This window comes from Acomys minous, assembly GCF_964271855.1.
Source record: "Acomys minous genome assembly, chromosome: 11".
Classification (NCBI taxonomy): Eukaryota; Metazoa; Chordata; class Mammalia; order Rodentia; family Muridae; genus Acomys; species Acomys minous.
In genome coordinates, this window is record NC_140492.1 from 105,346,667 (window position 1) to 105,358,997 (window position 12,331).

At 41.8% G+C, this 12,331-nt stretch overlaps 1 protein-coding gene across 3 annotated transcripts in view; it reads right to left on the reverse strand.

Annotated features, from left to right (window-relative positions):
- The window catches only part of IPO11 (importin 11), a 165,747-nt gene extending 153,493 nt beyond the window's left edge, over positions 1-12,254 (reverse strand). For 2 of the 3 annotated variants that reach the window (XM_084801019.1, XM_084801015.1), the window contains exon 1: positions 2,034-2,214. The gene's annotated coding sequence lies outside the window, so the exon portion shown is untranslated. Of the gene's footprint in view, positions 1-2,033; positions 2,215-12,156 lie in introns of those variants that run through there. The other variant, XM_084801016.1, reaches the window with a different exon arrangement.
- Positions 12,255-12,331: the final 77 nt, after the last annotated feature.

Here is a 12,331-nt window from a genome sequence, read left to right on the forward strand (position 1 = left end):
GATCCAAACCCAACACTGCAAAAATACAATAAGGATTTTTAAAAATTAAAATTATCTATGTCAATACTAAATTAAGCCCAATGTGGCAGCACACACCCAGCACTGGGGAGAAAAAGGCACACAGATCCCTGTGGGTTTAAGGCTAGCCTAGTCTACACACATGGAGTTCCATACCAACCAAAGCTGTATCGTGAAAGCCTGTATTAAAAATAATAATGATAATAATAATAACAAATTAAAAGGAAGATCAAGCATATACATATGCCAATGCACCACAAAAGTCATGAATCAACTAATCAGTGCTGGAGAGACAGCTTGGAAGTTAAGAGCACTTGCTGTTCTCCCAGAGGACCCAGGTTTGGTTCCCAGACGCAGGTCAGGTCCTCACAACAGCCTGTATGTAATCCCACTACTAGAAGATCCAACACTCTCTTCTACCTGTGCCAGCACACAGTACACTCACGGCATAAACATACATACAGTGACAAGATCACACATGAAGATTCTTTAAAAGACACATCTTTTTAAAAAAGAAAACCAATAGCTGGGTGTGGTGGCGCACGCCTCTAATCCCAGCACTCGGGAGGCAGAGGCAGGAGGATCGCTGTGAGTTCGAGGCCAGCCTGGTCTACAAAGCGAGACCAGGACAGCCGAGGTTAACACAGAGAAACCCTGTCTCGAAAAAAAAAAAAAATCAAACATTACTTTTCCCTAAATATGAATATTTCTATTCTGGAGTAACATCTTCAGTATATTTTAAATCCAAATACTACAAGCATTATTCTGCCTTATAGTTTGGTTCTGAATGTAAATACATCCATAATATCACAGAAATCTATAGACTTCTGTTTAATTATCAAATAATTTTTGCACACTGATTTAGAACCTCCAATCATATTACTACCTCCAAATTCCTCAGAGAATGCTCTTTTGGCTTCAAGAAGTGTGATCAGGGCAAAGGGATGCCCTCCTGCCCTGCAGCTATGACACACATGACACATGTCCACAAAACGCTGCCGTTATTAAGTGTTTGCACCAGCCCCTGTGTTATATACCATCAAGGGGAAAAAAAAAACGTCTACAATCCTACCACATCAGGGAGAAATTTTCTAATTTTACTAAAATTTTCCTCCGTGTAATAAATGATGTAGGAACGCCATCAAGCCATGCATAAGTAGCGCATAGAATGAAGTCATTCTGCCTTTAATCAAAGTAGAGAAATACGAAATACTGTCGAAATGGAAAAAATAAATTCCTATCCACAGGGAGGTTAAAAAATGGTTGCAAACTGCTCTTCCCTGCTTCCTCCAAAATAACAAGCAATCTTAAAGGCGCTATCGCATACAAGAGAGGTATGCTGATTACAACCCTGGCACCGGGAGCCAAATCTCCAGGCTTTGCTATTTACGCAAATCACTTTGCTGTAATATTCTCTCATTCACCACGCAGCAAGAGAATTAAGGGGGAAAGAGCAAATGCTAGGGACTTCGAAATAATTTTGCTGAATCACAAATATTCCCAAATGTACAGCGGCGAGAGTCGCTGAGATGAGCACGGGCGGCCATACCTCAGCATGAATCTCCTCTCAGGAAAAAAAAATGTTTAAGTCCCTTCACTTTTTCCTTACGAGAAGGAAAGGTCTATGTTGAATGCTTTCCCAGCACTGCTCCCACAGCAAGGGCGTGCGTGCACTTAACACCATACACTGGATTTGGTGAGAAAAACACGTTCTCTTGCACTATGCAAACCCAAGCCTCTAAGGACAAATAGACACCCCCTGGCCGGCGACAGGGGACACAATGGATACCCTCGGCTTTGCTTAGCCTGTCACTCAGACCCTGCCACACTGCACCGTGGACCCAGCACTGTCAGGCTTCCCGCACCCCAGGAGCCCGTGCTCCTCCGGGGCCACCAAGGCCCGGGGCCGCGGCGCACACCTCAGCTGGACCGGCGTTCCGCCCTCGGCGTGGGGTCTCGCTGCCCAGCCCACTCCTCCCTTCCTTCCACTCGCGCGCCTTGCCGCCAGGCCTCACCGTGTGATTCGGTCCGGAATAGCCCGGCCCGCCCCCTTTCCACCTGTCCACACGAAGAGGCGTTGGTTGCTTCCGCGCCCCACGCTGCTAGTCCACACGCCGCCGCCTACAGATGCCGAAAACGGCTTCTAGGAATGCGCCATGTTCCGTGTCGCCACTCCAAACGACGCGGGCGCGCTAAAATGACGTCACGGGTTCCCAGCACGCCCCGGAAAGGCCTAGGAAGGAGGCGATAGGACGGCGGAGGGAGGGAAGGGAGGGGCTCTTGTTTGAACCGAAGGCGCGCAGCAGCCTGTGTGCGCTTGCGTGGTACCTGGAGCCTCGCGCAGGCGGTGAGGGAGGGGAGAGGGGCGGGGTAGGAGGCCCTGTAACTATGGAAACCGTAGGTCTGGGAAATCGATTGTCTCCTTGAGCTGATTGAAATGGTCAAAACCATTTGATCTTCACTATTCTAAATATAGTGTTTCATGGGTCTGTCATGGCAGAGGACGGTTAACAAGAGAATCCCATTAATGAACCCTGCCACCATAGGTATTACTCCCCGTTCTGACGACCTTTGCGTTCGTTTGTTTGTGTTATTTTGTCCGCAGGGGTTTAAGACTGTGTCTCACGACTCCATGCTTTTTGTAGATGAGGATAACCATCAAGTCCTTCTTACATATAAAAATTAAAGAGCAATGATAGAATACGAGGTACCAGGCAGATATTATGTTATACAGAGTTTATTAGGTGAACATTGGGGGAGAAGGAAAGGGAGGAAAGGAGGGAGGAGAGAGACAGACAGACAGACAGACAGACAGAGGGAAAGACATCACAGGTAGGCTAACTGAAGCAGAATCCTAACAGTCATGACTCCTCCACTACCCAAATGTTAGAGTTACGTGCATATAGTCTCCCAAGACCGACATTTTTTCAGTTCCTGAACTTGGTGAGTGCTCTACTCCACAGCAGTATCAAGGGTAAAAAGATTTCAAAGGACCAGTGCTGCCTACCCCTGCTAATTAGTTTAAGTTTTCTTGTTTTTAAAGAGCGAGCTTGTGAGGAAAATTAGCTGTTCATAAATACTAATAAACATTTGTTGATTGTTTAAGATGTGCACAATACACTCTCAAGATCTTCAGGTTGAATGCCCTATTTTAACCCCCAGGACGATCCTGTGAGGTAGATGCATTATAATGTTCATTTTGAAGAAGAAGAAACTGAAACACAAGATAACGTGACTACAGTTCAACGGCTAGTAAATGCAAGCGTTGAGGCTTGTAGTAAAAAAGATGAATGGATTAGAAATACAGCTGATATTGGATCTCACATTTATGATGCTACTCTTATAGGAAATTTAATATCTAAAAGTTTAAAGAAATATCCAAATGTCAGATGTTTTTGGTTGTGGTAAGCAAGGTCATTTGAAAAGGGATTGCAGGCAAGGCATTCCTAGGAACAATTTTTTTCTTTTTTTAAACTTTATTTTTATACTGTTGTGCCTGCATGTGTTATTGCAGGCCAGAAGAGGGCACCAGATTTCATTATAGATGGTTGTGGTCACCATGTGTTTAGCTGGGAATTGAACTCAGGACCTTTGGAAGAGCAGACAGTGCTCTTAACCTCTGAGCCATCTCTCCAGCCTTGAACAGTTTTTTTAGAGAGAGAATGCAAAAAGAAGACCCCAGCCTTCTGAAGTTTACAGAAGGTACGGCAAAGGTCAGCTTTGGACTAATGAATCCAGATCAACAAGGGACAGGCCCCATGGCCATTGGGAAATGCCTTAGGAAGTCTCCCTTAGGCCCCAGTATTAAATTTGACTCAGTCCTTCCCTATCAGTGTTAGAGAAACTCATCTACAGTGATTAAAAGACTTAATGTCTGTTGTTAAGAACAATACTGCTCTGGAGGTAATCAAGGACAGAAGAGCGTTAGTAGATAAAACAAAAAAAAATTCAGGAGAGACCAGAAAACAAGTATTTTGGCAAACTGCTATCAATGACCAGAGGGCAAAGCTAAAAATACAATTAAATGATATTGAAACTGAAAGTTCAGTAGACACATGAAGAGATGTAACAATAATTTTACCAAAATCTTGGCATCCAGATTAGCCTCTTCCGGAGGTAAATACTGAGCTTTTAGGGATTGAAACTTTATCTCAGGTAAAACAAAGTACAAGATGAGTCGAGTGTATAGAGCCAGAAAGACAATATAGGAAAAATGAAGCCATATGTGGCTAATATAGCCATGAGTTTATGGGACATGATTTGTTGAAGCAATGGGGAAAAAAAGATTAACATTCCTCCAATCTCAGAAACAAACTACTAAAGAATGCTTCTGAGAAAAACATCAAAGGGTTTTGTCAAGAACAGTCACCGACTGTTCAGGTTGTACATATTCAGGACAAAACAGCTGTTGGTCTTTCAAAGGTACTAACCACCCTACTTTTAAAATGGTTAACTGACAAACCTGTGGGAGTGGAACATCAGAGAAATTACAGACACTAGGACAACTGGTGCAGGAGCAGCTAAGTGCTCACCACATTGAAGAATCAACCAGTCCTTGGGCTTCCCCTATATTTATCATTAAATAGAAATCTGGAGAATAGAGAATGTTAACAGACTGAAGAGGCATAAATAAGGTGATTCAGCCAATGGGCTCTTTACAGCCTGGAATTCCCTTCCCTTTATTATCTAGGGGATGGTCTGTGATAGTGACTGATCACAGATTGCTTTTTCACTCTTCCTTCACAGTGCCTACATATAATAATTCTCAACCTGTTAAAAGGTATCAGTGGAAAGTTGTTCTGTTAAACAGCCTCACCTTGTGTCAATAGTTTGTACAACAGTCATTGAAAATAATTCATAAAGCCTCCTCAATCTAAAATTTATCATGACATGAATGATATCTTACTGCCTAATTTAGATGCAGATACCTAGAGAAAATGATGAAGTAAAGAGAAGGTTGCCTTGCTGGGGACTTGTTGGGGGATAATCTGATGTATTTTGATGCTAATTACTGTTTGCTGTCTGACCCACCTTTTGCTTAATAAAAAGGCCATCCCAGCTGGGCAGGGCAGGAGATAGGTGGGCTTAGAGAGGGAGGAATTCTGGGAAGAAGGACCGCCACCAGGAGAAAAGAAGCAGACCTGAAGTGAAGAGAGGAAGGCCGCCATGGGTTAGCTGGAGGAGAAGCACATGGCCAGCAGTGTGGATGGAGAATCCAGATGAAGAACATCAGCAAGTATCTGGGGTTATGGATGGGAGGTAGTTGATAGAAGATACTGGAAACAGATGGCATGGGATTGAGACAGGGATCCCATGCCTGCTGCACTATGGGAGGTAGTTTAGAGAATTGATATCTGCCCTGCCCCAGGTTAAATAAGGCTATTTTAAAATATAACAAGTGTCTGTGTCTTAATTGATTGCTTGCTGGGCCTACAGATAATATTGGTAATACAGATGATTTTTTTTTAAACAATAGGGATTACAAATTGCTTCTGAAAAAATACAAAGAGAAGATTTTACCAATTATCTAGGATATAAGATAGTTTTACAGAAAATTCGACCATAGAAAGTACAAATCAGAAGAGATCAATTACAAACTCTAAATGATTTGCAAAAATTGTTGGGAGATATTAACTGGCTATGACCCATAATTGAATTAATTACTCAACAGCTAAGTGATTTATTTCAAATCTTACAAGGTGATAAGGACTTAAAGTAGTCCAAGAAAATCATTAGCTGAGTCTGAGAGAGAGAATTGGCCATGATAGAAAAGAAATTACAGGGTATGGATTATTTCAGTCCAAAGTGTGATTTTATTTTACTTATTTTGCGTTTTAATCATTCTCCCTTGTGAATTCTTATGGACAGAGAAGATAACACCTTAGAAGGGATATTTTTAAAACACAGAGTGAAAGAATTAAATACCTATATAGAAAAGTTTTCTGAATTGATTCTGAAAGGAAAAACGAAACTTTGTCAATTAGCAGGAATAGACCCAGGAGAAATTGTGGTGTCCCTGTCTAATGCTAAAAATGCCTCATAGTGGGCAAAAAATGAACATTGGCAAAGAGTTTGCAGTAATTTTTGGGGGGGGAGAGTAACAAGAAATATCCCAAAAGCAAGAAACTTCAGTTTATAAAAGGAATTAACTGGATTCTCCTTCACATATTAAAAGGGACACTAACTTCTGGAGCCCCTAAATTCAAATAAATAAATAAACACAAATAAATCAGAAAAGGCAGGTTATACATCAGGAAAAATAAGTAAAGGGCTCAAAGCCCTGGTGATTCAGTTCCAAAAGCAGAGCTGTATGACATTCTTATGGTATTATTAGATTTTCCTGAATCTTTTAATATAGTTAGTTACTGACTCTCACTATGTAGAAAGAGTTGTTTTACATATTGAAACCACTGAACTTACTCCAGAGGATTCACAATTAACATCACTATTTATTCAACTACAGAAAGTAATCAGAAACAGAAATCATCCATTATATATACACATATCAGATCCCATATGGGTCTCCCAGGTCGTCTAGCCCAAGATACTGATGAAATCGATCAGCTGTTAGCAGGAAATGTGCTAGAAGCCTCAGAATTTCATAAGAAACCATGTTAACAGCAAAGGCTTGAAAAAAGATTTTTCTATCACTTGGCAACAAGCTCAGGCAATTATAAGGAAATGTCCCTACTTGTTCTTTGTATAACCAAATTCCATTACCTAAAGGAAGTTACCCAAAAGGTACCCAAGGAAATGAAATTTAGCAATTGAATGTTTTTCATTTTGAAGAGTTTGGAAAATTAAAGTATGTGCACTGTACCATAGATAAATATGCAGGATTAGAATGGGCAATTGCTTTAAGTTCTGAAAAGGCTGATTCCGTAAATATACATTTATTAGTTATGGCTCTTATGGGAATATTTGTACAAACTAAGATTGCCAGTGCTCCAGCGTATGTCTCTAGTAAAATGAAACAGTTTTTTGCATATTACAACATAAAGCATATTACAGGTTTACCACACAACCCTACAGGACGAGCAGTTATAGAAGGGTCTAATCACACTTTTAAAAGATATGCTTAATAAACAGAAAGGGTAATAAAGACCCCCAGAGATAGATTACACAGTACTTTATTAACTTTAAAATTTTTAATGCTAATTAGAAAGGAATGACAGCTGCAGAGAGACACTGGAAAATAGAAAAAAACTGCTGAATTAAATCACCCTGTATTCTTTAAAGATGTGTTGACCTCAGAAGGGAAACCGAGGCATGTGCTATGCTGGGAAGAAGTTTTGCCTTTGTTTCCACAGGAGAAGAAAAGCTGTGGGTACCATCAAGATTGATAAAGATTAGACTGAAACAGGAGAGATCTCCCGAACAAGGCGAGGTGATAGCTCATCAGACTGCTTGGTCATTCAGTCCAAACTAACGTATAAATCTAACAAATACCTTTCACTTATCAGACATAAAAAACACATACCAGGCAGGGCGTGGTGGTGCACGCCTTTAATCCCAGCATTCGGGAGGCAGAGGAAGGCAGATCGTTATGAGTTCGAGGCCAGACAGGTCTACAAATCAAGTCCAGGACAGCCAAGGCTAACACAGAGAGACCCTGTCTTAAAAAACAAAACAAAACAAAAATCACATACCATATTTTCAGATTATTATAAAATCCCTCTACAGGGTTACTAGAAAGGCAGCTAATTTCCAATGGGGACAGGAACAAAGAACATGTCTGTGACTGCTGGTAATTTCATTTCTGTGCATGCAAACCTGACCAATATTGAACCAAATTATACCCTAACTATGAGTATCTTATTTCTTGGTGAATTGACAACTGGGGACTCTTCATAAAGTAAAAAACAGTCCACCAACATTTGCCTGTTAGCTTCTATTGCAAAGTCTTTCCACAGACAGGAATAAATATTCACATTTTTAATTACAAAATCTGGACAATTTACAAGGCATGGAGAACCTTATACTCAGCCACTGTCAACCACCTATTGTCATAAGAGCCACTTACAATGTTGTACGGGATCCATTCCAAGGCAGGGTCCTTCCCAGGCTTAGCCGTGGAAGGAAAGGTACTGCAGTGGATTAATTAAAGTCAATCACAGGTCAAGAGGTGGAGCAAGTGGAGAGATGACTCTTCAGTTAAGAGCACTGGCTATTCTTCCAGAGGGCCTGGGTTCAATTCCCAGCACCCGCAATTGCCTGTAACTCCGGTTCCGGAGGATCTGAAACTCTCACACAGTCACACATGCAGGCAAAAACATCAACACACATAAAATAAAGTATTTATAAGAATAAAATAAAATATTAAAAAAATAAAGAGGTAGAGCAAGCAACCAGCTTACAGGAAGTGAACATAAGATTATTAAGAAAAAAACCACAGAGAGGAAAGAGGAAATCAGGAGGACAGATAGAGGCTTAGGAAGTTTGAAGGACGTTTTTTGAGACACTGTGGAAGTCCTTCAGGGATGTTGGGGGGAAGCAGAAGGTCAGCTAAGTGCTTTCTCTGCCTCTTTGAGCTAGCAGGCTTTCACCCCAGTGTCTGGCTCACAAGTCTTTATTGGTAAAATGGAATGATGGAGATTTTGTTAAAAACACCAGAAGACCTAATATAATATCAAAACACAAAGCAAATTTTAGATCTATTTATATTACAATTGTATGTGTATGAGTGTTTTCCCCTACATGTCTGTGGACCGTGCGCGAGTATTTTCCCTTCTGTGACTGGTGCCCACAGAGGTCAGAAGACGGCACACGATCCCCTGGGACTGGAGCTACAGACAGCTGTGAGTTGTCTTGTGAGTGCTGGGAATCTAATGTGGGCCCTCAGTAAGAGCAACAAGTGCTCTTAAACAGTAAACTAGAAATAAAAATTTTAAACTTCTAGACAAAGAAATTATAGATTTGTGAAGAAAAAAGTGCAAAGGAGTTGCACTCTTTGTGTTAGGGGCAACAAGTTGTAGGGCTCACTAGGTTTCCTACATACTATTATGTACTTTCTTGGTTATTTCATGTTTTTAAAAAAGATTTATTTATTTTTTATTTATTTATTTATTTATTAAGCACTCTATGCCTGCATTACCAGACAGAAGAGGACATCAGATCTCATTATAGATGGTTGTGAGCCACCATACAGTTGCCGGGAATTGAACTCAGGACTTTGGAATGAGCAGCCAGTGCCCTTAACTGCTGAGTCATCTTTCCAGCCCCCTTCATGTTTTCTGCATGGGTGTGGTCCCTATGTAGTTTCTCACTTCTGGCTGTCCTTTGATTTTTTTTTCCCTCAAACCGGAGCTCACTTACGTGGCCTGAAACTTAGTGTATTGTGCATGGTGGCTCTGAATTCTCAGTAATCCTCCTGTCTCAGCCTCCCAAGTGCTGGGATTGGAAGGCTGTGCCACCATGTTCAGTTTCAAATGCTGCATTTTGGACACAGCTTCCACTCTCCTCAAATACCAGCTAAGGCTCTATAATATACTTTTAAGGCACCAAGACTTCAAAAACCCGGTCTCATTTCAAGCCACAGCTGTCATTTAGCACACTATCGAGAGTAGGATACTATAAATGTTCGCCCTTCGTTTTCTTCAGCTACAAAGGATATATTGTCCACCTCACAGAGCTGTGTGGAAGGGTTAGTAAGGGTAATAACGTACTTAGGTAGTAGCTGGGGTGTAAACGGGGTAGTGCAATTATCACACACGTCACTCTCTCTCTCAACCTTCCAACCCCTCCCAAAATTTTTTATTTGTGTGTGTGGTGGCTGGGGGTGGAGAAGGGGGCTCGCGTGTGTGGGAAGGAGAGGACTAGCTTCAGAAGTAGGTCATTTCCTTCTCCTATGGTTCCAGCTAGTGTTTTTACCTGCTAAGTGATCCCTTGGGTACTTTTTTTTTTCTTTTGCAATTTCAGTGAAGCAGTATCCATGCCCAGCCCTTTATATGTATTTCTTAAATCTGTCAGTCACCAGCCCATCAGTGTCTGCCACAGTGACCATCTTTGGTTTCAGTTTGTGGTTTGTTTGTTTGTTTGTTTGTTTGTTTTATATAATATGCCCCACCCCCACCTCCCAGAGGCAGTTCATTTTCCCCAGTGTAGTCTTCTTCCCCACTGTCCATGATGGCCTGGGTATTTAAGTCACTGTCTGCCAAGCTAACACCCACTCTAAGAATGAGAATATTTCCAAACTGCTTTGAGTGTAGAATCTTGAATGTTTTCCTTTCTTTCTTTTTTTCTTTCTTTCCTTCTTTCTTTCATTAGAATCTGAATGTTTTGATAAGTCGAATCTTCCTGATAGTCCACTTCATCTGCGTCCTATTCAACACGATGCTCATCTGAAATCGGCTAGTATCTGTCCATGGCCTCACCTTGAACTCTGGGTGGTAAATGTTCCACCTGCCAAGTGCTGTCCTGATTCATTTCTTTCACTTTTTGTTCTTCTATTTTGTTTAAAAAAAAAAAAAACAAAAACCTGTCATTTTCCTGTTTGTCTTGTTCATGACTGCCGTAATGCCAAAGGTTCACCAACACCAGTCCCTGGGGATAAATTCTCAAACTGGCAAGCTGCCATTTTTGTGTACATAGGTTGATAAATGGCTGTGGTCCTGCCAGGTGTGCAGTGACCCCCATTATCCGGCTTCTGGAAAATGGGAGAAGGCCTTTCAGAACGGTGTCACCAGCATGTGCAGCTGCTGCCATAGTGAAGAGGAGCCTAGTGCCATGCCCCAGGGAGGCAGCCCAGGAGTCTGGTACACCCATAGGTGCATCAGACACTACCCTTCCCCTTTAAAGAATAAACTATTTTAAAGCGCAGAGGTGGTGCCATGTTTATCATTTCCATACAAACAGGGCAGTGACTGGCATACTGTACTCTCCAGAACTGTGCACATTAATAACGAATGGGATGACATAAGCGTCAATGGCTGTAAGTTGACTGTAGTGACTCTATTTCAGTACATCGGATAAACTTTGTCTTGCTGAGTGAAGCGCCAGTAACTGTAAAGGCAAGCTTAAGAAACACAATTCCTGGAAGAAAAACATCTCCCTATTTTTTTTATTTTGCTAATCACATATTTTGGCTTTTGTAAGTCTATTTATCTTGCTGTCTTGGGATGGGAACCTTGGGACTTTCCAGGCTTGGGGCTGCACTTCAGTCCTGAATATGCAGCTGTAGTCACCAGCTAGCCGGATTAAAGTCTTAATTGGCTCATAGGCAGTGTCTGAGTGGTCTTTTTTGGTGTGAGGCCTATAACAGTAGAACTTAGACATTCTATCAATATATAATATCTTTTCTTTCCTTTTTTATTTATTTAAGGTGTTTTGAGACAGGGTTTCTCTGTTTAACAGTTCTGGCTTTCCTGGACTAGCTTTTGTAGACCAGGCTGGCCTCGAACTCACAGTGATCCTCCTGCCTCTGCTTTCTGAGCGCTGGGATTAAAGGCGTGCGCCACCACTCCCGGATAATATACATAATAATCTTAATATTAGGAAATTTAGAATTTTTCCCGAGTTCAAGTTACAGCAAAGAAAGGAAAGAGTAAAACCAAGGCTTGGGAACACAGTTTCTTAGCCGTCAGCTTTGGTGGTTGGTAACAAAAACCTTCTTCAGAGTACATAGAGAAAAATTAAAACAGAGAGACATTAAACCGGAAGGGAAAAGAGCCAATAGTCTTTTTTACGGAGCTTACAGCTTAGTAAATGGTCCCATCACAGTATCTAATACATACCTATAATCAATCACATTTACAGGGTTTGGAAATTTTCATGGCCTGTATCTTTCAATACGTAAACACTGAAATCAGCATTAAAAAGCAAAACAAAACAAAAAAATCCACCAAAACAAAACTCTGGCAGCCCAGAGCTGGAACTCAGTAAACGAGGAGAGAATGAAGGAAGAGTCAGAGGAAAGTAACCAGGAAGCGCCATAGTGGAATGAGAGCTAATTTTACTCTCCGAACTCCTTTCCACAGTGCGAGCAGCCGAGAGACGCACTACCCTAAGCCAAGAAGCTCCGCATCCATCAAGCTTAGGCCCCGTAACCTGCGAGAAGACAGGAAAGAGACACGTGGGAGACCTTTCTGGGGAAATCGGAGGCCACAGGACCAGGTCGAATGAAGCAACAAGTTTGCTAACCTGGAACCAGCCAATCCGATCTGCCTGGTTGAGCGGCGCGGTGTCTTATGGGAACTCCGGCTCATGCGGAAGGCGTTGCTCCTTGCCCAGACTCCAATTCCCGGCAGCCACTGGGGCGCGAGTAGGCTTTGCCTAGGGAGGAAGGAACTACAATTCCCAGAGGCCACTGGGCCCC